The sequence below is a fragment of the Cervus canadensis genome, chromosome 9 (assembly GCF_019320065.1).
Source record: "Cervus canadensis isolate Bull #8, Minnesota chromosome 9, ASM1932006v1, whole genome shotgun sequence".
NCBI lineage: Eukaryota > Metazoa > Chordata > Mammalia > Artiodactyla > Cervidae > Cervus > Cervus canadensis.
In genome coordinates this window covers 41,467,645-41,493,212 of record NC_057394.1, presented here as the reverse complement: position 1 = coordinate 41,493,212, position 25,568 = coordinate 41,467,645, and the positions used below count along the sequence as shown (strand labels likewise).

The 25,568-nt window shown below is 38.4% G+C and overlaps 1 long non-coding RNA gene across 1 annotated transcript; it reads left to right on the top strand.

The window, feature by feature from the left end:
- Positions 1–3,524: 3,524 nt before the first annotated feature.
- On the top strand, positions 3,525–24,824 carry LOC122447206. Its single transcript, XR_006271165.1, has 3 exons — positions 3,525–3,644; positions 9,294–9,298; positions 24,812–24,824. It is a non-coding gene; the product is annotated as an uncharacterized LOC122447206 (long non-coding RNA).
- Positions 24,825–25,568: the final 744 nt, after the last annotated feature.

Sequence of the window (25,568 nt, the reverse complement as noted above, 5' to 3'; positions counted from 1 at the left end):
TGTGAGAGTTGGATCATAAAGAAGGCTGAGCACCAAAGAACTGATGCTTTCAAATTGTGATGCTGGAGAAGACTCTTGAGATCCCCTTGGACTTCAAGGGGATCCTAAAAGAAATCCTAAAATAAAGCAACCCTGGATATTCATTGGAAGGACTGATGCTGGAGCTCTGATACTTTGGCCATCTGATGGGTGTTATGCCCGATGTCCGAATGCCCGAGTGGGAAGAGAGAAGACAATGCAACTCGCACAAAGGGAAGTTTATTGCTGACTCGAGTCAGGGCTCCTGTCGCATCCAATGCAGTGGTGCAGGTCAGAGAGCCCCGAGCCCAAGCTGTTACACAAATTTATAGGGTGAGCATACGCCATTGGTAGTTGGTTTAAGCGGATTGGTTACAAGTTTGCAAAGCAATTTCATTGGTCAAAACTTTCGCGCGCGGGACTTTCCCGGGGGGGTTTCCGCCCTGTTCCTAATTTCCTAATTGGCAAACAGCGGTCAGTGTTAAGCCAAAGCTGATTGATTGTATCCAGGTGGCCTGATAATCTTACCACCCAGAAGTAGGAAGGCCTACTCCTAATCTAAGCTGCCTGCCATGGCGTTGCCTCACAATGGGAAGAGCTGACTCATTTGAAAAGCCTCTGATATTGAGAGAGATTGAAGGTAAAAGGAGAAGGAGGTGGCAGAGAATGAGATGGTTAGATAGCATCACCAATTCAATGGACATGAACTGATCAAACTCTGGGAGATAATAGAGGACCGAGGAGCCTGGCGTGCTACTGTCCTTGGGGTCACAAAGAGTCAGAGTCCATGGATCCCAAAGAGTCAGTGGGACATGACTGAGCACATACATTTTATCACTGTGAATATCCTCATCATGTTGCTATGGTGGTGGTTGTTTAGTTATTAAGTTGTGTCAGACTCCTGCGGCCCTATGAAGTATAGCCTGCCAGGTTCCTCTGTCCACATGATTCTCCAGCAAGATTACTGGAGTAGGTTGCCATTTCCTTCTCCAGGGGATCTTCCAGACCCAGGAATCAAACCCGGGTCCCCTGCATTTCAGGCATTTCCGGCAGGTTTTTTACCAGCTGAGCTATAGTTTTACAAAATAGTTTTACAAAATGTTACCCAGGGGAGAAATGGACAAAATACACAGGGGTTTCTGCCTTATTTCTTACAACTGCATGTGAATCTATAATTATCTCAATACAACTTTCAACTTGGAAATTGGAATCTTTAACTATTATTTGATATAACATTAATCTTTGATCGGGGTTTACCAAGGTAATTAGATATGGATATGAACACATCTTATGTGTTTTATTTAAATTCAGCTGCTTCATTAATTAAAAGGTAAAATTTGCTGAATATACAAATTTAAACTGTTTTAATAACATAAAGTATATTCAGTGATTAAAATTTTGCATCTACCTTTGAAGCTTAATGTAACTGACCATTAAAAGTGATTATTTATATTGATCATTCAGACTTACATGACAACTTAGATGAGGTGCATTCATGGATGGTAGAATCAGCTAAAGAATAAGCTCATCAGTAAAGTATTTCATATATACATGCATTTTGTGAGTTTCTGCCATTTCTATTTCTTCTTCAAACTGACTGCTAAAGTCACTGAAATACAGTAGTTAAATAGAGAAATTTCATCTCAATACACTTTTTAGTACTTAAATTGCAAAATGTGCATGTGTGTTAAGTCACTTATTCATGCCCGACTCTTTGTGATCCGCTGGACTGTAGCCTACCAGGTCCCTCTGTCCAAGGGATTCTCCACGCAAGAATACTGGAGTGGGTGACTGTGTCCTCTTCCAGGGGATCTAGACTGATTTTTTTTTTAACTGAAATTGATTTAATAATTTTTAAATCAATTTCAGTTAAAAAATGAGTCTCAATCTAAACACCTCCACTCTTTTCTTGGAAGAAGTGAAACATAAGTTTAGTCTTTCCATTAAAGTACCTCATACCTCCTCTTACCTGGAGAATTCCATGGACAAAGTGGTCTGGTGGGCTACAGTCCATGGAGTCACAAAGAGTTGGACACAACTGAGTGACTAAAACACACACACACACTCCAGTCATAATACCAGTCATTGTGAATATACAAAAGTATATGGAAATAGATAATTTTAGTGAATGAAATGGAGAATAAAATAATAATTTTAACTGAGATGTACTTTCTCTTCCTTATATATATAATGAAACAAAAGACTTACTGCCTCACTGATCATATTAAATAGAAACCATATATTTATGTAGAAAATAATATTCCAAGAAGGTAAAAATTTCAGGGCACTTATTTTAGTGTGCTGTTGATATAGTACCCATGAAAATGAATAAGGAAAGAAGAAGGAAGAGAAGGAGAGAAGGAGGAAAGAAGGAAGGGAAAAAAAGGAGGAAAGGAGGGAGAGAGAGATAAAAGACAAAGAGAAAGAAGGAAATAAAGAATTTGGCTTTAGAAAAAGTCATATGCAATTATATCCCTTGTCAATACAGTTAACACATTTCAAATAACTGAGAAAATGAACAGAAAATAATTGCTTATATGGTAAGAAAATATAAAAAGATCCTTGTATGGACGTGATCATATTGAACAATCTTTGCAGAGAGAGTTCCTAGTTCCCAGTGGGTGGTTCAGGCTCTTAGAGTCCATGGGATATTGTGGATTTTATACTTTTTAAATGAAATAAGGAATCAAAGGTAATAATAAAATGTAAGACAAGTAATATACATAACATTTGGCCTGGTAACCATTCCCAGATATACAATAAGGATATTAACTAAACACTATTAAGACAATTAAATTTTATTTACATGTGCACAAGATTCATAATGCAGTAGAAATTGTAAGCAAAACAAGGAAAGACCTTAAGAGGAACTGCAAATTGTGGTTTTTGACATATGTAAAATAAAACTTATTCTGTATTATCTGTAGTTATATGGTTATGTACATTTATTTATATGTGAAAACTGTATAAAACACCCAACAGATTTAGGCGTACTATTGCAATTTTGAAAGAATTATTATTTTTTAAATTTCTTTTTCTAATCAAAGAACAATATGTGAAATATGTAACCAAAAAGTTAATAAAATAAAGAAGCAAAGATACATTTATGACTATAAAGGAAACATGTACTATTTTTTTAATTTATTTATTTTAATTGCATGATAATTGCTTACAATGTTGTACTGATTTCTGCCATACATCAGCATGCATCATCCATAGGTATACATATGTCCCCTTTCTATGAAGCCTCCCTTCCACCTCCCACCCCTCCCCTCTTCAGGTTGACACAGAACACTGCTAAGCTCCTTACATCATACAGCAAATTCCCACTAGCTATCTATTTTACATATGGTAATGTATATATTTCAATGCTACTCTCTCAATTCGTCCCACCCTCTCCTTCTACTGTGTCCACAAGTCTATTATCTATATTTGTTTGTCTACTGCTACCCTGCAAATAGGTTCATCAGTACCATTTTTCCAGATTCCATATATTAATATAGGCATTAATATACAATATTTGTCTTTCTCTTTCTGACTTCACTTTCTGTAACAGGCTCTAGGTTCATCCACATCACTAGGACTGATTCAAATTCATTCTCTTTACAGCTGAGTAACATTCCTTTGTAGATAAATACCACAAGTTCTTTATCCATTCATCTATCAATGGACATCTAGATTGTTCCATGTACTGGCTGTTGTAAACAGTGCTGCAATGAATATTGGGGTACATGTGTCTTTTAGAATTGTGTGTTTTTCTCATAGTATATGCCCAGTAGTGGGATTTCTGAGTAATATGGTAGTTTTATTCCTAGTTTTTCAAGAAATCTCCATACTGTTCTCCATAGTGGCTGTATCAGTTTATATTCCTACCAACTGTGCAAGACGGTTCTCTCTTCTTCACATCCTCTCCACCATTTATTGTTTGTAGATTTTTGGTGATGGCCATTCTGATTGGTGTTGGATGATACCTCATTTCGGTTTTGATTTGCATTTCTCTTATAATAGCAGTATTGAGCATTTTTTATGTGTTTATTGATTGTATGTATTCTTTGGAGAACTATCTGTTTAGATCTTCTAAGCATTTTTTTATTGTTTTCCTGATATTGAGCTGCCTGAACTGCTTATGTATTTCGAAGATTAATCCTTTGTCAGTTGCTTCATTGCAATTAATTTCTCCCATTCTGAGGCTTGCCTTTTCATCTTCTTTATGGTTTCCTTTGCTGTGCAAAAGCTTTTAAGTTTGATTAAGTCTCATTTGTTTATTTTTGTTTTTATTCCCATTATTCTAGGAAGTGGGTCATAGCAAAGCTTGCTGTGATCAATGTCAAAGAGTGTGTTGCCTTTATTTTCTTCTAGGAGTTTTATAGTTTCTTGTTTTACATTTAGTTCTTTAATCCACTTTGAGTTTATTTTTGTGTGTTAGGAAGTGTTTTGTATGTATAGTATCATATCATGTGCAAACAATGAGAGTTTTACTTCTTTTCCAATCTGGGTTGCTTTTATTTATTTTTCCTGTCTGAGTGCCATGACTAGCACTTCTAGAACTATGTTGAATAATAGTGGTGAGAGTGGGAACCCTTGTCTAGTTACTGATCTGAGTGGAAATGCTTACAATTTTTTTTATCATTGAGAATAATGTTTGCTGTGGGTTTGTCACATATTGCCTTTATTATGTTGAGTGTACTAATATTCTTGGAAGTTATTCCTATAGATTCCAACATTGGTTATTTTAGTTCAAGTTATATTTCCACTGGTGAGAGATTTGAATAAATTTATCAATATATTGCTATTTTTTGTTGTCTCTACTATATTCTAGCACTGAAAAATTTAAAATAAATATACATTTAATATTTTCTTTAAAGGACTATATTTTGTTTTAAAAGAATGCAAAAAAGAAAGTTACATAATACTGAAATATTTAAAAATTTTTAATAAATAATAATTGATCTACTTAAATAAAATATTGGAACATAATGTGTAAAACTCATATGCTTTTTCTTCAATGTAAATATTACTTTAAGAAATATTCTTGGCAATTCCCATTGTTATTGCTTCAGTAGAGAAAGAATCTCCAAGTTGAACTAACTGGTTTAATAAATTTGGCATTTCTGTACTAGAACACAAAAATTATGTGAACATCTTGATTAAAATAATATTTTTTGCTAAAAAGGAAGTAAGTAAATATTATGGAGTAAACCTATAATGATGTAAGAATTATGTACTTTTTATTTGATTGCTCATCTAAATATTACCTACTCAATCCACATGTAAACATCCACACATAGACAACAATAAGTCAGTGTTTAAACATTTTGACCACTTGTAGTTCTATATATGTATAAACAACTTAGCTTTACTCACATATGCACACAAAATCATAATGAAGTTATATTTATTGTTAGAAAGCTAAAAGATATTCCCAACTTAATTTACACCTACTAAATATTCAACCTTACTTGTACCTTGGCCTCCATTTTGCTTTTGCTGTAATTCCCACAGGTAAAAGGGACAGTCCTGAGTTAGAAAGGAGTTATGAAATCAGAGGGGTAATGGAATAAATACATCATGAATGTCTTTATGTCTTTTAAGTCACAAGAATGATTTTGGCTTTTCTTGAGTGTGAGATGTGAAGCTATTAGAGTTTTTTAAAAAGAAGGATCACTCTTTGTGATGAACACAGATTCTGTTTACTTACATTTGGATCTAGTGTTTGGTTTATTCCTTACTCACTTCTGGTCAGTGTTGCTTGATTCTATATTTTATTTGCTTTTTGAGAGCTAAAGCATATGCCAAGTGAACTATACCATCTCATCTCACAGGAAAATGTGGTTTAAAATAATTTAATTAGAAGTTGGTCCTATTCACTACCATGTATTAGAAATTGGTATTGAGTAAAATTATGAAAAAAATGTTTTCTAACTTTCATTTTCCCCAATGCAATAAGCAGTCTAGAATAAGGCAGTCTAGAACATCTGTGCAAGGGTGAGATACAGAAGTCAGACTATCTTTCTGCTCTACCACTTTTATTGTATGAGTTTTGCTTTCATGGTTAGAATGTGGCTGCTCAACTAATATGATGCAGATGCAAAGGGGACAAAATTGTGGCTATCATTCATCTCTGCTTCCTGCACCAGGAGATCTGTACTGCCGTGGTTACAACAATAGCACTGTGCTTAGTCACTCAGTCATGTCCCACTCTTCACATCCCAATGGACTATAGCTTGCCAGGCTTCTCTGTCTGTGGGGTTTCTCCAAGCAAGAATACTGGAGTGGGTTGCCATGCTCCCCTCCAGGGGATCTTCCCTACCCAGGGATTAAACCCAAGTCTTCCACATTGCATGCAGATTCTTTACCATCTGAGCCACCAGGGAAGCCCAAGAATGCTGGAGTGGGTAACCCATCCCATCTCCAGGGGATCTTCCTGACCCAGAAATTGACCCAGCCTCTCTTGCATTGCAGGCAGATTCTTTACCAGCTGAGCTACCAGGGAAGCCCACCACATGTAGTAGAGGAAGACAGCAAATAAAGGGGGCAGAGAATATTTGCCACATCACTGTCTATATGCATAGCATAAAATAAAATGACTCTAATCAGCTAGTATTTTTTTTAACATAGAAATAATTTTGCTTTCAGTGTGTGTATGTGTGTGTGTATGTGTGTATAAGAGAGAGAGGTTATATGAATATATGAAGGAAAAACCAAGTGTTTTTCAGCCCAGTTTATACTGAGAGTGGAAGATAGTCTCTTTTCCTAAAGGGAAGCATCAGAATTGTGCCAATGAAGTAAATATTCTTTGATGATAGGATTATGTTTTGTTTAATGATAAATGCAAGGCTTAGTGACTGTATTTTGAGTTTTCTCTACTCATTTTTCTTTTCCTGGTAAAACATCTAACTTGAACAACACGTGAGATTTGATCCATTGAACCAGCCTCTTTGGGGAATGAACTTCCTGAGTCTTGTAAGGATGAATTATGCTTGGACCTTACATATCTGTTGAGTGAGATATAGATAAAATGCTCTTGAGCTATAGTTTTCAAACCCCAAATCCAAGAATTTCTATTAATATTATCACTATCTTTCCTAGCACTGTTTTATTTTAGACATGCTTAGCTACAGTTATTGATAATACAAAAGAACTTTGTGTTGTGGAGACAGACATCAACTTGGAAGACTCCTTTAGCTTTTTTTCAGCTATAAGTAATCCAGTCTTCTAAAGACTGTGATATTGAGCACTTTGTTAAAATCTAGTTGATTTCTTGAAGTCATGTCTTCTCTAGGAAAAGGCTGAAGTGTCACACTTAAACAAAGTTTAGGAAGGTAATTTTTGTATGAGAAATGCCTCAAAGTTGAAGAGGAGAAACCAGGTCCAGCGTAGAGGCAATGGTCATGGGGAAAGTACTTTCTTTTTATTGATACCAGAAAATATCTAAGGTAATTAGAACTTCAGTTTTGTGTCGCCTGTGGTGTACCTCTTGATGCACATTACGAGACTTTCTTGACTATTCAGAAGCATCTTTGTGTATATCCATGGTAGAGATTCACAGTGGTGGTCCTGTATATTTCTCATGGGATGTTCAGATGAGGGAGGGACTGTACGTCTATAACTTATTTACATTTTCTGACTCAGGAAAACAAAGCACTGGAGGGAGTAAATTTCTCTCAGGTACTATGCCTGAGAGATACTTTTCTTTAATGTGCTTATTACTGTCACCAACAATTAGATTGAAGAGGGGTCTACAATTCAGAATCACTGGATAAGACAACGTTGTTCAGTAAGACTAAATTTTCTGATTGCCTCATGGGTTACCAAAGGCTGCGTCTGACAATTCCAGTAAGTATTTTAAGCAATTATGTTTTTTTTTTTTTAATGCAAAGATAAAATACCACATCTGTAATAAACCAGATGCTTATCCCATAGAATATTGAGCTTTACTGAACAAAACTTCTCTGAATGAAAACAGTTACTATTTGTGAGGCAAACGAATCTCTAAAGTGCAAAGAAGAAAAGATGAAAGGGACATCTTGTGACATGACATTAAATCTATAATTCTGACCAGATTTCTTCATCTGATTTATTGGTATTTATTTTCCAGAACCAGAAGACCATGTGAAATGATGATAAATAAATATTGTCTACTTCATCAAAAATATTTCTTAATGTAATCAATTCTATCAACACTGCTAATTTATTTTTGAAAATTATTATAAAATTCTTTGATTACGATTTTAATGTTTAAATGGTCTGCAATAATATATGCTCAGTTACTCTTAATATTTGTAATTTGAATCAATATTTTGCCTTAATTAACCTTTCTGTGGTTTAGAAATTTACTGATTTCAAGTATCAAATTATGATGGTTAATTTAAAATTTTTTTGTCTATTATCTGCTACTGACTTTACAATCTTATTTTTATTATTTCTTTCACTCTCCCTACATTGCATTCAATTTTTTTCCCTTTATAGTTTGTTACATACTTAGATCATTGGTTTTAAATCTTTCTTCTCACAGCATCAGTTCAATTCAGTTTAGTCGCTCAGTTGTGTCTGATTCTTGCGACCCCATGGACTGCAGCACGCCAGGCTTCCTTGTCCATCACCAACTCCCGGATCTTGTTCAAAATCATGTCCATCAAGTCAATGATCCATCCATCTCATCTTCTGTCATCCCCTTTTCCTCTTGCCTTCAATCTTACCCAGCATCAGGGTTTTTTTCAAGGAGTCAGTTCTTTGCATCAGGTGGCCAAAGCTTTTTGCTCTCCTCTTTCACTTTCATCAAGAGGCTCTTTAGTTCCTCTTCACTTTCTGCCATAAGGGTGGTGTCATCTGCATTATCTGAGGTTATTGATATTTCTCCTGACAATCTTGATTTCCAGTTTGTGCTTCCTCCAGCTCAGCGTTTCTCATGATGTACTCTGCATATAAGTTAAATAAGCAGGGTGACAGTACACAGCCTTGACGGACTCCTTTCCCAATTTGGAACCAGTCTGTTGTTCCATGTCCAGTTCTAACTGTTGCTACATACAGTTCTAACTGTCAAGACCTGCATACAGATTTCTCAGGAGGCAGTTCAGGTGGTCTGTTATTCCCATCTCTTTAAGAATTTTCCACAGTTTTTAGTGATCCGCACAGTCAAAGGCTTTGGCATAGTCAATAAAGCAGAAGTAGATGCTTCTCTGGAATTCTCTTGCTTTTTCGATGATTCAACTGATGTTGCCAATTTGATTTCTGGTTCCTCTGCCTTGTCTAAATCCAACTTGAACATCTGTAAGTTCATGTTTCACATACTGTTGAAACCTTGCTGGGAGAATTTTGAGCATTACTTTGGTAGTGTGTGAGATGAGTGCAATAGTATGGTAGTTTGAACATTCTTTGGCATTGCCCTTCTTTGGGATTGTAATGTAAACTGACCTTTTCCAGTCCTGTGGCCACTTTTGAGTTTTCCAAATTTGCTGACATATTGAGTGCAGTAGTTTCACAGAATCATCTTTTAGGATTTGAAATAGCTCAACTGGAATTCCATCACCTCCACTAGCTTTGATCGTAGTGATGCTTCCTAAGGCCCACTTGACTTCGCATTCCAGGATGTCTGGCCCTAGGTGAATGAGCACATCATCGTGATTATCTGGGTCATTAAGATCTTTCTTGTATAGTTCTTCTGTGTATTCTTGCCACGTCTTCTTAATATCTTCTGCTTCTGTTAGGTCCACACCATTTCTGTCCTTTATTGTGTCCATCTTTGCAAGAAATATTCCCTTGGTATCTCTAATTTTCTTGCAGAGATCTCTAGTCTTTCCCATTCTCTTGTTTTCCTCTATTTCTTTGCACTGATCACTAAGGAAGACTTTCATAACTCTCCTTGCTATTCTTTTGAATGCTGCATTCAAATGGGTATATCTTTCCTTGTCTCCTTTGCCTTCAGCTTCTCTTCTTTTCATAGCTATTTGTAAGGCCTCCTCAGACAACCACTTCGCCTTTTTGCATTTCTTTTTCTTGGGGATGATCTTGATCACTGCCTCCTGTACAATGTTACAAACCTCTGATAGTAGTTCTTCAGGCTTTCTGTCTATCAGATTGAATCCCTTGAATCTATTTGTTACTTCTACAGTATAATCATAAGGGATTTAATTTAGTTCATACCTGAATGGTTTGTTTAGAAGAAAAGTTATGACCAATGTAGACAGCATATTAAAAAGCAGACAAAGGTCCATCTATTTAAAGCTATGGTATTTCCTGTGGTCATGTATAGATGTGAGATTTGGACTATAAAGAAAGCTGAACACTGAAGAATTGATGCTTTTGAACTGAGGTTGGAGAAGACTCTTGAGAGAACCTAGAACTGCAAAGAGATCCAAGAAATTCATCCTAAAAGACTTCAGTCCTGAATATTCACTCAAAGGAAGTGATGCTGAAGCTGAAACTCCAATACTTTGGCCACCTGATATGAAGAATTGACTCCTTGGAAAAGATCCTGATGCTGGGAAAGATAGAAGGCGGCAGGAAAAAGGGACAACAGAGGATGAGATGGTTGGATGGCATCACCAACTCAATGGACATGAGTTTGAGTAAACTCCAGGAGTTGGTGATGGGCAGGGAGGCCGAGTGTGCTTCAGTCCATGGGGTCGGGAAGAGTCGGAGACGACTGAGTGACTGAACTGAACTGAATTGAATGCTTTGTTGATTTTCCCTGTTTTTCTTCCATTTAAATTTAAATTTGGTCATAAGGAGTTCATGAAATGAGCCACAGTCAACTTCCATTCTTTTTTTTGTTGTTGTTGTTGTTCTGACTGTAAAGCTTCTCCATCTTCGGCTGCAAAGAATATTATTAATCTGATTTTGGTATTGACCATCTTGTGATGTCCATGTGTGGCATCTTCTCTTGTGTTGTTGGAAGAGGGTGTTTGCTATGACCAGTGCATTCTCTTGGCAAAACTCTATTAGCCTTTGCCCTGCTTTATTTTGTACACCAAGGCCAAATTTGCCTGTTATTCCAGGTATCCCTTGACTTCCTGCTTTTGCATTCCAGTGCCTATGATGAAAAGGACATCTTTTTTTTTTTTTTTCTTTTTCTTTTTTTTTTTTTTTTGGTGTTAGTTCTAAAAGGTCTTGTAGGCTTTCAAAGAACTGTTCAATTCAGCTTCTTTGGCATTAGTGGTTGGGACATAGACTTGGATTACTGTGATATTGAATGGTTTGCCTTGGAAATGAACAGAGATCTTTCTGTCATTTTTGAGATTACACCCAAGTACTGCATTTCAGACTTTTGTTGACTATGAGGGCTGCTCTGTATCTTCTAAGGGCTTCTTGCCCACAGTAGCAGATAAAATGGTCATCTGAATTAAATTCACCCATTCCAGCCCATTTTAATTCACTGATTCCAGAAGACCTCTGGTTGGGGTAGGAAGTCCTCACACCTACGACTGGAAGGACTTATGGTTAATGAAAACTTAATTCCTTTACAATCTCTCATTTCTTGTTTCCTTGAACCCCTTGCAAACAGGCGAGTGGCAATGGGCTCCCCAGGGTTTTCTAAAGGCTCTACTATCTGCTGTGCCTTAGTAGCTATTGCCCAAGAGGGTGGGGGTTTCTTCTGTCCTTAATCTTCTTTGTGCCAAGGATCAGGCCAGTGAAAATTGTGAGTGCAGGACGGGTATTTAGCAGATTTGACAGCAGGTCAGATTCACTGCTTTTTACTCCCATCTTTCTGCTCCTCTCTACTGGGACTTGCATTCGGCCAAAACCCACGGTGCCTGGCTTAAGGGCTTAATGAAGCTTAGGCTCCTGATGTCTCATTACAAAAAATTCAGCGAGAGATAGAAGTTATTGCGATTCATGGGGTCGCAAAGAATCGGACATGACTGGGCGACTGAACTGAACTGAGCTGAAGAGGTGGATTCATTCAGATTCAGAGAGAAGCACACTCCACAGTGTGTGGGCCATCGCAGAGGGCAAGTGCTGTGGCCACGGAATGTGGTGAGGTTAGTTTTCTGGAGCTGGGTAATTTCATATTCTAATGAGTGGGGGGATCTTTCTAACTATTGGGGATCCACCCACTCCTCGGGCTTTTGACTGTGCCTTGGAAACTCTGGGTGTGTCTTTTAGCATGAAGATTAAGGATCAAGATTTAGTTGAATTTGACTTGCATCTTGGACCCATTTTATTTTAATTTGGTTTGTTATGCCCTTGGGCTCTGTCATTCTTTCAGAAGTTGTGCCCTGCCCCCTTCTCTCCTGCTTCATTCTCTTCTCCTGAGCCCCATCTGGGCCCACAATTTTGCCTCTACAATCTTCTGGAGGGACAACCAGAAAATAGCTGGCCCTGGTGAAGGAAATACTGTATAATATCCAATCTCTCTAGATAGTCAGGCCTTCATCTTCCATGTTTCGTACAACATGTGCAAAAACAGCATCTCTCAGTGAGCATGCTAGGACAGGTGACAGGCACACAATGCCTGCTAAAAGTCCATCTGTTGGTGGCATCCCTTCAAGGGCAATTGGGCTTCCATGGATAATGTTTGCCACTTTGGGATTTAACCCTGCAGGCTATTTGGGCCCAAACCCTTACCACCCTTCTCCTAAAGTTACAAACATACCCCTGGATCAAATCTCCATTCCACTTTTATTGAACACCTGGTCTGTTGCCTCTTATCAATTTGTTTTTAAGCCACTTACTAACTCTTACAACCAGAACCCTGCTCCCTTGCAGGGAACATTGCTCCACCCCTCTTACTATTATTAAAATACTCTTAATGCCCCTAACAGAACCAGATAACCCACTTCTTGGTCATTCCTTCTGTTATGACCTAAAGTGGGTCTATGACAATGAAATGTTTACCATTAGAAACACCCTAACCTTCTCTTATGGAGGACTAAGGGAGGAAATCAGTGACTTACATTCCCTCAGAGTAATAAGAGGCTAAGTCTTATGGCTGTTTCACCGGTCCAGTCTTAGGGCACAGGCTTGGATTGTTTTACGTCATGATATCTATTTCTATCCCCAGTGAAAAAAGCAGCAATGAGTTAAGATTACAACCCCTAATCCTACCCAGTACTAGTCACGCTGGAGACGTAGGCAATGCCCAAATTCATCCTGGGGATCCCAGGAGGTCGACCTATCTTGACCTGCCTAGGGATCTGGTCATTGGGAGGTTGACACCCCTCAACCTGCTCAGGGATCTGCCAGTCTGGGGACCCCAGGAAGTCAACCTGCCTCAACCTGCCTAGGGATCTGGTCCTGTGAAGGTTTCACGCCTCAAACTGCTCAGAGATCTGCCAGTCCAGGGATCCCAGGAGGTTGACTTGCCTTGACCTGCCAGGGACCTAATTCTTGGGAGGCCAACATGCCTCGACCTGCCCGGGGATTCGATCTCCAGGAGGCTGTCATGCCTCAACCTGCCTGGGGACCTTCACCTTTATTTGGAGATGGCAGCTCTCAGGTTGCAACAGTACGGGTAGCATAAGCTTCAGAAAGACACCCCTAAAGAAGCCCACCCATGGACATAGAAGGAAGCCTAATAGTTGTGGGACTATGCCCAGTCTCAGCAATAACTCAGGAGTCCAACAAGAACCCCATTGCCTTTCTGGAAAGTCTAAAAGAGGCTCTCCAAAACTTTACCAATCTGGATTTAGACTCTTAAGAGGGACAAGTGATTTTAAAGGATGAATACCTGCCCCAATATGTGTCAGACATCAAGATAAAGTTACAACAGCTATAGCATAAATAATCTGCTGCCTCTTTAGATGAGATGGTATAGACAGCCACCTTTTGTAACAGAGAACAGGAGAGGGAGGCCAAGGCCTAGGAAAGGGAGAGAAGGAAAGAGACATGGCATACCCAGACGCTAGCCACCCTCCAGGGAAGCCCTATGGCAAACCCCGAGTCCTTGAAAGACAATGCACAAAGCAAATACCTAATCTGCAGACAGGTGAGACATTGGACCAAAGAGTGTCCAAACCATGATAAGTCTCCTAAAATAGCTTTCTACAAATGCCAACAGTTGGGATATTGAGTGGCACTCTGCCCTCAGGACCACAGAGTCTCAAGGTCAAGCACCAAGCCTTCCCTCACTTTCAACAGGGCTGAAGCAGCCCTCTTCAGCCAGCCTGCCTATCACAGATAACCATCATGGAACTGGAGCCAAGGGTGCAATTGGATGTGGCAGGCAGGTCCGAGAATTTTAGTTGACACAGGGGCTACTTACTCTGCCCTGCCCTTCTTCTCCGGAATCTTCTCCTCCCAAACCTGTACCATTTTGGGTGCTATGGAGAAAACAATTACAAAAGGATTCACCCGAACACTTCTTTGTTGCTGGGATGGACAAATACTTCCCCACTAGCTTTTGGTGGTCCCTGAGTGTCATACTCCCTTATTGGGAAGAGATCTTTCCCTGCCTTCAAAATCTTGCAGCTATTGCAGTCCTGATAAAAGATGCTTTAAAACTCTCTCTTGGGGACGAAGCAACTGTTTTTACCAACCTCCAGGTGAAGTAATTCCTGAATGGGAGAGGCCATTTGTGGATGTCTGATCAAAGGATCCTCAGATATCAAGTAGTGCTGATGGAAAGTCCAGGCCTGACTGTATACCCTTGTGAGGTTCTTAACCCAGCTACCCTCCTGTCTACCCCAAGGGCTCTCTCCCCTTTCAATCTTCCTAGAAACTCTGAAAGACTGAAAAAAAACCTCGAGAGGGATTGTCAGAAGATCCTCTGACCAATTCTGAGCAAATTTGGCACACTGATGGAAGCAGCTTTGTCTTGGGTGGAAAAAGAAGAGCTGGATATGCAGTAGTCTCCAATTTTGACACCATGGAGGCTAAACATTTGCCACCAGGTACTTCAACCCAATTAGCTGAGCTCATAGCCCCAACTTGAGCTTTAGAACTGGGAAAAGGAAAAAGAGTAATCATTTGCACCGACTCCAAATATGCATTTCTGATGCTACATGCACATGCTGCTACTTGGAAAGAAGAGGCCACTTGACCACCCGAGGATCCTCAATCAAATATGGTGATCAAATCCTTAGGCTCTTGGAGGCAGCCCATCTGCCCACTGAGGTTTCAGTCTCCCACTATAAAGGACATCGAAAAGGGAGCACGGAAGTGTCATGAAGGAACAAAGCAGTCGATCAGGCAGCTAAGAGACCCGCATTACAGAACAATGAGCTAATAGGGGTTGCCGCCTTAGTTCCACAGACTAATTTGCCAGAAACTCCTTCTTAAACTGAAGGTGAGACTCTTAAAGCTAAGAGTGAGGGTTTTCAAGAAGATCATATGGGGTGGTTCCAAAAGGGGGGACTCCTTTTTCTGCCTGGGAACCTCCAATGGAAGTTGATTAACTCCTTACATGCCACCACTCATTTAGGGGAAAAGGCCCTCCAAAGATTACTAGAAAGGTCTCTCAGAGGAACAGACCTCCAAACGACTATAAGGCAAGTGGTCTCCTCTTGTCCTACTTGCCAGTTAAACACCCCCAAGGAGCTCAAACACCCCAGCTGGCCCAACCCATCCAATGGCATGGGACCTACCCTGGAGAGGACTAGCAGACCTAGTCTAGCTAGGACTAGACCTAGTCTAACTAGCAGACTAGCAGGACTAGCAGACTTCACCCAGATGCCAGTTTCTCAATGGTATAAATACCTATTTGTCATGACAGATACATTCACAGGATGGATTGAAGGCTTTCTCACCTGGACTGAGAAGGCTGAGGAGGTGGTAAAAAAGACTGCTCCATGAAATTATTCTGAGATTTGCTCTGCTCAGGTCATTACAAAATAACAATGGGACATCATTTACTTCTAAGGTCACCCAAGATGTCTCTAATGTATTGGGCATTACTTATAATCTCCATTGTGCCTTGAGGCCTCAGTCATCAGAAAAAGTAGAAAGAGCCACCCAATTCTTAAAATCAGCAATAAAAAAGATAAACCAGGAGACCCCCTGGGATGGAAGGAGGCTTCACCAATAGCTCTCCTCCACACCTATATTGCCCCTAAGGAACAGGTTAGTCTTAGTCCTTATGAGATGTCATATGGAAGAACTTTTCTTTATGTCAATGACTTCTTCCTCGATCCAGAGGCTCAGACCCTCCAGCCTTATACTATGGCCATTGGGCAATTCCAACAGGATATATGCTTGTGGGGTGTCAACCAGGGCCCAAAAGATTCTAAAGAGCCACCACTATGTGCTCCAGTGACTCAAGTCCTAATTAGAGTCTGGAAAGATGGGCTTCCAAAGGCTCAACTCCAGCCCACACGGAAGGGCCCCTATCCTGTAATACTTAATACCCCCACAGCAGTCACTGTACCAGGACACAACTCCTGGATTCACTACTCATGAGTCAAGCCATGGAAGAAAACAGAAGAGGACACTCAATCCACCTGTGAGTCCCTGAGAGATCTCAGATACCTATTCAGGACTACAAGTGAGTGTCATTCTAGTGAACACCCCAAAGATTGTCTCTAGGGATTAGATTTCAAAGGATATCTCTAAAGAGCCAACACAGCTTGGCAGGGGTTATACTCCAAAATAAACATGAGATAGATCTCCTGACCTGAAGGAGGAGGGACTTGAGTCGTCTTAAATGAGACGTGTTGTTTCTAGGTAAACCTTCCAGCTAAATTAAAGAAAGTCTCACGATCTCAAGGAAAGCATTCAGATCCTACTGGATCTCAAAGAACAAGCTGGAGCGTTATCAGGGTGGCTACAATCTCTCTTTGGGGGATCCTTCTCTTGACGAGGGGAAATTTGGAGTTGGCAAATGCCCCTACTAATCTTTGTTTATCACCATACTATTGGGGGAGTGAATCTCCTCAGTTCTGTCTCCTCACAACAAAGATTTGAAGCAATGGACGTTAAGGCCCTCGGTGCGTCAGAGCTCTCTGACAGTCCGTGTTATAGTTTTCGGACAGATCAGTTTTATTTAAAAATAAAGGAAAATACATCTTCAAGGCATGAGGGCATGCTGACCCAAAAGACTCAGAGGAGAGAGAGAGCAGCCCTTTGGCTCTTCTTTTTATATGTTGTTGGTTTTTTTTTTTTTCCTCCCCCTGGGCCTGCCCTATGTAGACTGGATTCAGATCTACCTGAGGTCCTCAGTCCAGTCCTCAGAACTTCCTTTGTTCTATTTTCGAGGGCTTTTCCCTTCCTTGTCTATTAGCCACAGCCATTCTGGACTCCTGTTTCCTATTCTAACTACCAAACAATATAATTGTTCCACATATTATCAATTGTCTGACCCATTTTGTCTATGTCCAGATCAATAAGCTACAATATGCAGTGACAGTTCAACAAGGATATATACAACCACCTGACCATGGAAACTATCACTCATCCTTAGATGGACACCACTATAAGGACTCTGAGGCTTGATACTAGCAAGAGGAGGGGGCCCAATGCCCCTCACCCTCCCAGTTCAGCAGGAAGTAGCCAGGAAGACCTCAACATCCCATTCCCAAAGAATTGAGCCTCCTGTATCTTGAGGGGGGAATGTTGGTTAGTTAGAATAGGAAAAAGGAGTCCAAAATGGTGGTGGCTAAAAGACAAAGAAGGGAAAAGCCCATGAAAATAGAACAAAGAAAGATCCGAGGACCAGAGTGAGGACCTCAGGTAAAACAAACAGCCCTCCTGGCTAGCCCAGTTTACATAGGGCAGGCTCTGGAAGGAGACGAATGTTTAAAAGGAGGAAGCCTAGAAGGATTGGGGCTTCTCTTCTCTTTGTGTCTTTTGGGTCAGCCTGCCCTCATGACTCGAGAATGTATTTCCTTTGCTTTCTAACTAAAACTGAGCTATAGCACTGGTCAGTCTGTTGCTTCAAATTTTTGCTGCAGTGAGACAGAACCAAGGAAATTACACTCCCCTGACACTTCCATCACCAGTCACATCCACAACTGGGTGCTGTTTTCGCTTTGTCTCTGTCTCTTCATTGTTTCTGGAATTATTTCTCCACTCTTTTCTAGTAGCATATTGGGCACCTACCGACCTGTGGAATTCATCTTTCAGCATCATATCTTTGTGCCTATATCTCACAGCATAAAGATGTAGATTAAATAATTGCTTCAGTTACTTCCTACAAATTTTGATATGTGATATTCCATTATTGTCTAGTTAGCATACTTTTTTGCTATAGATTCTTTGTTGGCCCAAGGATTCTTTAGAAGTGTATTTCTAATATCCAAGGATGTGGGGATTTACCATGTGTTTTTTTATTATAGATTTATAATTTAATTTACTATGATCAAGAAATCTTATCTGAGTGATTTCCTAGAAAATTTTAAAACTTATTTATGATAGAGCATTTGGCCTATTTTCCATTAAGTTTGAAAATATATTTATTTAGTCATTGTTGAGTACATTCATCTGTAACATCAATTCGATTTGGTTTGTTAATAGTGTCCTTTAGATCTTTTAGATCTTTTCTGATTTTTTGATTATTTGTATTAAATGCCAAAAGAAGAATATTGCAATCTTCAATTGAACTGCAATTTCATCTACTTCTATTTAAGTTCTATCAATTCTTGCTTTATGTATTTTTAATGTATGGTAATAGTTCCAGTGGTCACGTATGGATGTGAGAGTTGGACTGTGAAGAAAGCTGAGAGCCGAAGAATTGATGCTTTTGACCTGTGGTGTTGGAGAAGACTCTTGAGAGTCCCTTGGACTGCAAGGGGATCCAAGCCCATCCTAAAGGAGATCAGTTCTGGGTGTTCACTGGAAGGACTAATGCTGAAGCTGAAACTCCAATACTTTGGCCACCTCATGTGAAGAGTTGACTCATTGGAAAAGACCCTGATGCTGGGAGGGATTGGGGGCAAGAGGAGAAGGGGACGACAGAGGATGAGATGGCTGGATGGCATCACTGACTTGATGGACATGAGTTTGAGTAAACTCCAGGAGTTTGTGATGGACAGGGAGGCCTGGCGTGCTGCAATTCATGGAGTTGCAAAGAGTCAGACACGACTGAGCAACTGAACTGAACTGAATAGTTGCATACATATTTAGGATTGTATATCTCCTTGATTAAGTGATGTTTTCATTCTTATAAAATGATCCTTTATTTCTAGTAATGTTCTCTTTCTCAAACTTTGATTGATACGAATGTAACTGCATTAGCTTCCTTACGATTGGATTTTGCATCATATATCTTGGATCCAACCTTTTACTTTTAATGTAGCTCTTTATATTTAATATACTTTTTGGAATAGCTTTTTGATATTTATTTCTAGTTTAATATTTTTATTCTATCATAATCTTAATGATATACATCCTTTAATGTATATCCAGATGTGTTTAATGTCCCAGCATTTGGTCAAATGTGTACATGTAAATGTCAGGATTATTCTTAAGTGGTTGGCTGTGATGTAGGTCTGTGTGGGCGACAGTGGTTTTCAGTCATCTGTGTTTAGTGACTTTTTCAATTTGTTCTATCAATTACTGACAGATGGGTTTATGATGTATAACAACTTTTATGGCATTGTGTATATTTTCTTTCAATTCTGTCGATTTTTTTGCAAGCATATTGAAGTTCTATAATTAGTCACATTTGCATGTATGATTGTCTTCTTAATTAATTGACTTATTTATCATCATGAAGTGTCCTTTTTCTCTGTTAGTATTTTTTGCTAGACATATGCTTTGCCCCTTATTAACATAGCACTCCACACTTCTTTGCCTACTGTAAACATAGAAAAATTATCTTTTTACATCAATTTATTTTCATTATTGTAGCTTTTTATTTAACATATGTCTCTAGTACATATTTACATATCGATTCTCTGTAACATATTGTCAGTTTCTGCCTTGTAGTTGGTTTCTGTTGTTAATGATTGGGCTTCCCATGTGTCACTAGTGGGAAAGAACATGCCTGCTAACTCAGGAGACATAGAAACCCTTGTATCCCTGAGTCAGGAAGAACCCTGGAGAAGGGCATGGCAACCCATTCCAATATTCTTACCTAGAGAATCCCATGGACAGAGGAGCCTGGCAGACCACGGTCCACAGGGTTGGACAGAGTCAGACATGACTGAAGCAACTTAGCACCCATGCACGTTGTTAATAATCATTTAATATAATGATAAATTATAGGTCCACTATTATATATTTTGCATCTGCTTTATGTCTGTTCTTTCTTAACATGTTTTAGTTTATTAAATATTTTTTTAAATATTCTCTTTTTTTTTTTTTAAATATTCTCATTTTTATATTGTTTTAAATTATACTATTGTCTGACTTGTTTTTTCTGAGCATTAAAATATAATGAATATATTATCCAATAACTTTCTGGTTATTTGGATTTTATATTATAATAGTTGATGTAAATGCAGAAACCATACATGTCTATAGACTCCTCTGGTCATCCTCTATGCTATAACTCTCATATCTACTTAAATTATAAACCACACAAATAAAAGTTGTATTTTCCCTTGAAACTCCCATGTGTGTCTTAATGAAATTTAGAAGAAAATGACTATTTATATTTGCCTACATATTTACCATTACTAATGCACTTTATTTTCTCCAAAAAATCCAGATTTCCATTTGCTGCCATTTCTCTTCAAGATATAGTTTAGCCTTTTTTGTAATACCAGTCTGCTCACAATGAAATACATTTGCTTTCTTTTTTTAAAAATTTTTTTTCATTTGCTTTCTTTTATCTGAATATATTTTAAGCTGTATATATAATTTTAGACAGTGATTATGTTTTCTTTAAGCAATTTATGGATATTCTTCCAGTTTCCATACTCTTTTAGAATCTATATAGCTTCATATGAGATGGCTACCATACTTAAATTCTATCTATGAATGATGTGCTTTTATTTTATTTTCTACTTTCAAAAAAGTCTTTTTATCTTTAATTTTTTAGTTATTTAACTCTGATTTAGTTATTTAACTCTGATTTATTCACGTTTATTCTGTTTTATTCTTCTATTGAGTCTAAGATATCATTCCCATTGTCATCTGGCTTACACTGGTTCTGATAAGTAGTCATCAATATTATTTTTGCTCTCTGGTATTTTTCTTTTCTACCTTCTTGCTTTCAGAATTTCTTATTAACTTTAGTTTTCAGGAAGTTGAACAAAATAACAAAATATGGCTGGCTGAATTTTCTTTGTATTCATTCATCTTTCTTTTCTTTTTTATTTTTATTTTTTTTGTGTGCTGCTGTTGCTGATCCTGTTGTTTGTTTTAACTTCTTGAAACTATCAGATGTCATTTTAAATCAAATTTGAAAAAATAAAAAATTGGCCAGTTTTTCCTGAAATATTTTCCTACTCCTATATTTCTCTTCTCTCCACTAAGATTTCAAATACTGGAGATACCATGTCACAGTACATTGATGCATCTCTCCTTGTTTTGATTTGAATAACTTCTACGGAGCTACCTTCAAATTCTATGACTCTTTCAATTGTAGGTCCAAAATGCTATTAATTCCCACTGAAGAATTAAAGTTTTCAGAAGTTTTGCTTTATCCAGCTTCTTTTGTTGTCTCTTTGTTTTTCTTACTGACCGTATCTTCAACCTTTAAGTATGTAATTATTTAACATAATTACAGATGTTTTGAAATATTTGCTTGCTTGCTATTATGAAATGAATGTTTGTGTCACCTCCCCCAAATGCATGGGCTGAAACCCTTAATCACCAGAGTGGCTGTATTTGGCGATAGGACTTCTAAGAAAGCAATTAAGGTTAACTGAGTTCTTAAAGAAGGGAGCCTGATTGAATAAGATTAGTGTCCTTATAAAAAGTGATACCAGAGATCTCATTCTCTCTCTGCATGAATGTGCTAAGGAAAGGCCATGTGGGGAACCACAGAAAGAAAGTGTCTGTCTGCAAGCCAGGAGGAGAGACTTTACCAGAAACCAAACTGGTTTGGAACTTGATCTTGGTTTCCCACCTTCCAGAACCATGGGAAAATAAATCTCTATTGTTTAAGCCACCTAGGCTATGATATTTTCTTAAAGCAGCCTGAGCAGAGTAGTCTATCTGCTTTCTTAATAACTAATTTATCTGTGTGTTTGCTTCTATTGACTGAAATTTTTATTAATCAATTACATTTTTCTTTTTTCATATCTCATAATGCATAAGTATATTCAAAACAGAATAGAGAATGTTCTGTATTGTTTTCTTTTTCCTACACTGAGTCTGAGAAATTTCTTGTTTCTGGGATTAGGAGGATAAGTTAATTACTCAAGTTCTTAAAGGTTTTAATTTCAATTTGAACTAGAGTTGAGCTATGACTTTGTGTGTGTGTGTGTGTGTGTGTGTGTGTGTGTGTTAGTCACTCAGTCATCTCTTATTCATTGTGACCCCATAGACTATAGCCCATTAGGTTCCCCTGTCCATGGAATTCTCTAGGCAAGAATACTGGTGTGGGTTGCCCTTCTCCAGGGGATCTTCCCCACTCAGGGATTGAATCTGGGTCTACCTGTATTAGCAGTCAGATTCTTTACTGTCTGAGTCACTAAGAAAGCCCCCAAGTTAGTTATAAGCTATGACTATAACAATTAAATTGAATACAACTATGAGAAATGCTGGGCTAGATGAAGCACAAGCTGGAATCAAGATTGCCAGGAGAAATATCAATAATCTCAGATAAGCAGATGACACCACCCATATGGCAGAAAGTGAAGAGGAACTAACAAGCCTCTTGATGAAAGTGAAAGAGGAGAGTGAAAAAATTGGCTTAAAGCTCAACATTCAGAAAACTAAGATCATTGCATCTGGTCCCATCACTTCATGGGAAATAGATGTGGAAACAGTGTCAGATTTTATTTTGGGGGGGGGGGGTTCCAAAATCACTGCAGATGGTGACTGCAGCCATGAAATTAAAAGACGCTTACTCCTTGGAAGGAAAGTTATGTCCAACCTAGAGAGCATATTAAAAAGCAGAGACATTACTTTGCCAACAAAGGTCAGTCCAGTCAAGGCTATGGTTTTTCCAGTGGTCATGTATGGATGTGAGAGTTGGACAGTGAAGAAAGCTGAGAGCCGAAGAATTGATGCTTTTGAACTGTGGTGTTGGAGAAGACTCTTGAGAGTCCCTTGGACTGCAAGGAGATCCAACCAGTCCATCCTAAAGGAGATCAGTCCTGGGTGTTCATTGGAAGGACTGATGCTGAAGCTGAAACTCCAATACTTTGGCCACCTGATGCGAAGAGTTGACACATTGGAAAAGACCCTGATGCTGGGAGGGATTGGGGGCAGGAGGAGAAGGGGACGACAGAGGATGAGATGGCTAGATGGCATCACTGGCTCAATGGACATGTGTTTGAGTAAACTTCTGGAGTTTGTGCTAGACTGGGAGGCCTGGCGTACTTCGATTCATGGGGTTGCAAAGTCGGCCACGACTGAGCGACTGAACTGAACTGAACTGATGACTATTTCAGCCTCAATCTGTTGTATTGCTGCTACTTTTTTGGTTATGTCAGTATTGATAGCACAGGTCAGCCCAGGTCAAATACTGACATAACCAAAAAGGTAGCAGCAACACAACAGATTGAGGCTGAAAGAGTGACCTCGGCTATCAATTTAGATTTTTTTTTTAATTTACTGATTTCCATTTGTATGAAATTTCAGCAGGAATCCATATTCTAAACACTCAGAATACATGTGACTATGTGATTCCTCTTTCCTTGCTACTTGCTTTCTTGACAAAATCAGGGGCATGAAATTAAGAGGACAACTGTATGCAAATAAATTGCTTTGCATTGGAGCATTTCCCTATTACATTCATTCTGCCAATCTAAAATATTGTTAACGCTTGACTTGATTCTTCTCCTTCCTAAAAAGGCCACTTTTTTTTTCAGCTCATGTCTAGACTCTACACTTGCCTCCAGTTATGAAAGCTGCCATGGTTCTTTATTCAACTATGACTGTTTTCTGCCTGAGCTATCTTAAAATACAAATTGTGTTATCTTATACTAACTCTCTGTTCTTAACATTTATCAAGAAATACCGAGAAAAATCTTTGAAGGATCAATATCGATGAGACCTCAACCATGAAATCAATGTTGTATAAAGATAAGGCAAGAGAGAAAAATCTGTCAGTGGACAATGTTTGGTGACTTTCAAAAGAGAAGGTGAGTGTTGGGAGTGAGTATTAGATTGTAATAGATTCAAGAGTGAGTGGAAAGTCAGAATCTTATCCATAGCTCCAATAAATGATTCATGTTTGACAAGTTAATGATGGAATCCATTCCAGCTAGGAGAAACTGCTCTGCTTTTAGCTGCCTTATGAACTGCACAGATTTTAAGGAACCTTGTTATACAACCAACCAAGTCTAATATTAACATGTGTGTGTTTTGGTCTCTCAGTTGTGTCCGACTCTTTGTGATCCCATGGATTGCAGTCCTCCAGGCTCCTCTTTCCATGGGATTCTCCAGGCAAGAATACTGGAGTGAGTTGCCATTTCCTTCTCCAGGGTATCTTCCCTACCCAGGGATCGAACCCAAGTCTCCTGCACTGCAGGCAGATTCTTTACCATCTGAGCCACCAGGAAAGCCTATTAGTATATATACCATTTATCTATGGGTCTACGAATTGATTTATCATGAGGGATTTGGGCAAGAAGGAAGATGACGTCTAAATTGGACAAGTAATACTCCTTCTGCCAAGGAATTCAAATTTTAAATCAACTCACAGTTAATTTCATGCATTAGGAACTAAGAAGATGCACAACTAGAGACAACAATATAATAGGTAATTTACAAGCTTTAGAATAAATCTAAATTGTAAGTAAATTGAAGTTAAGAATAATCATGGTTGGGATGGAAGGGAGGGCGGCTCAAGAGGGAGTAGATATGTATATACATATATCTGTGTGTGTGTGTGTGTGTGTGTGTGCATGTGCTGCATACCAAGTCACTTCAGTCAGACTCTTTGTGATCCTATGGACTGTAGCCCATCAGGTTCCTCTGTCCATGGGATTGTCCAGGCAAGAATACTGGAATGGTTTCTATCTCTCTTGTGTCTCTTGCCTTGGCAGGTGGATTCTTTACCACTAATGCCCTAGTGCCACCTGGATATATATATATATATATATATATATATCTTATATATAGAGAAAACATTATGACTGATTTGCATTGTTGTACAGCAGAAATCAACCCAACATTATAAAACAACTATTCTCCATTTAAAAAATTTAAAAAAGAAAGATTAAGTAGAGTCTATGATAACTCAAAGCAAAAATAAAAAGAAAGATCTAGATTAGCCAGGAGTATTAAAATGTAACAAACTTTAATTTAAATTGTAATGATTATATATTTAATTATATTTGAATAAACAAATATAAAAACAGAAAAAAGAGGAAATTTATTGATTGATTAAACAAAACATAATATGAAAAAATGTCACAGGTAAATGTAGAAAAGTTAATTTCAAAATTTTATCATCAGTTTTGTCAAGGGAAAAAGAAGTATAATTTTTACATACTTTGGAATATTAGAATCATCAAGTTAGAACTTTGACAAAGTTCAAATAGAGTTGTGGTAATTAGTAAAGTAGTAGCTGAGTGATTAGAAATAGGAAATGGATATAAAGGGGCTACTGTTTT